Source organism: Phaethon lepturus, unplaced genomic scaffold, assembly GCF_000687285.1.
Source record: "Phaethon lepturus isolate BGI_N335 unplaced genomic scaffold, ASM68728v1 scaffold46270, whole genome shotgun sequence".
NCBI lineage: Eukaryota > Metazoa > Chordata > Aves > Phaethontiformes > Phaethontidae > Phaethon > Phaethon lepturus.
In genome coordinates, this window is record NW_010510679.1 from 1 (window position 1) to 1,607 (window position 1,607).

The window sequence follows — 1,607 nt, forward strand, 5'->3', positions numbered from 1 at the left end:
ATTTGATTTTCTTTTATTTTACCCTTTATTTTTATTCCATTTTATTATTTTATTTATTCTATTTAATCTTCTTGTATTCCATTTCATTTTCTTTTGTGATATTTAATTTTCTTCTATTTTACTTATTATCTTCCTTTTCTGGGAGCCTGGGGAGAAGGGGCACCCCGCGGCGCCGTGGCCATACCCCAGCCCCGGGCTGCTCAGGGGGCTGTGGGGTGCTGAGGGGCGGCAGCCCCCGCCGGGTGTCCTGCTCAGCACCTCGGTGGAATTAAATTACCCGTTAAAACGGGAGGAGCCCGGCCGCAGAGCGCGGCACAGCGCAGCAGGGCCATCCAGTCAGGGGAGGGGTTGCCTCAATTTTTAACACGGTGGGGGAGAAGAGCGCGACGAGGCGCCGTGGAAACAGCTGAAATACGCAGAAATCCGAAGCAAAAATTAACTTCAGCTCACAAAGGCGCTGGGTCCGGCCGGCTTTCACAGAGCCAGGGCTCCGGTGCAAGGCCAGGGAAGGGCCTGCTCCAGCCCCCTGCAGCGGCATTTTGAAGACCCCGCCAGCGCTGCCAAAAAAAAATTGCCTCTTTCCTCCCGCCGCGGCAAGCATTGTCCTCAGCCCTCCTCCGAGCACCCTTTCACAGCCGGCGGCCCGCAGGCCATCCTCCCCGGAGACCGGCTCACTGCCGGCAGCCCCTGCGCTGCCCCTGGCCTGCCGCACTCCGGTAACTCCCTCATTTTTCCCATTTCCAGCCCAGCTCGAGGGGAGTCTGGCGGAGGGCAGGAGCAGGAGCGTGGTTTTGGCACCATCAGGAGCCAGATGCCACCGGTCTGGCCCCGGGAGAGGGTGAAGCCACGCAGGGTCAGGCCGGATTCCGGCCGGGGGGCTCGGGGTGGTTTGAGCCGCCTTGGTTTGACTTGGGGGCAGTTGGTCCAACAGGACGGGCTGAAGGGATCTGCACATACTTAAGGTTTAAAGTCATAAAAAAAGGAGAAGTAGCAGGAAAGACAGCTGCTGGCTCAAAGGGAAATTTTCAGAAACATCAGAATGAAGTCAAATGCAGGTGTTAAGTCCCTGGGAAGCCTAAAAACAAACCATGCCGAAAGCGGCGCCGTTTCTCACACCCCCAGAGCTCCATCCCATCTCCCTCGGATCCTGCACACCGGGGGTTCTTCCTGTGCTCCCGCCCCTTCGCTCACACCGCCGGGGAGCTGGGTGCTCTGGCTTCCAGGTGCCCTCAGACTGCCCCAAGACAGCAGCCATGGACCCCCAGCGCATCTCTGCCCGTGGTGCTTGCAGCCCAGCCCGGGAGACATGCGGCAGCACCCATGGGTGAAGGCTTTGGCTCCTTGATGAGGGCCTCCCGCGGCTCCCAGCCCACTCAGAGCAGCGCAGCCTCTGCAGCTGATCCCACCCTCTGCTCCCAAGGGCAGCCTGCGGCCGCAGCCCCGGCACAGGGGAGGGCTGTTGCCCAAGGTAGTAGCAGCGTTCGTGCCCCTCCAGAGAGCGCAGTTGTTAACGCTTGGGTACCTACAGGGTACAGATGCTGCTCTGCCCAAGACTTGGCGTGAAACACTTGCAACCCCAAACCTCGGGGGTGGCACTCTCCTTTCCC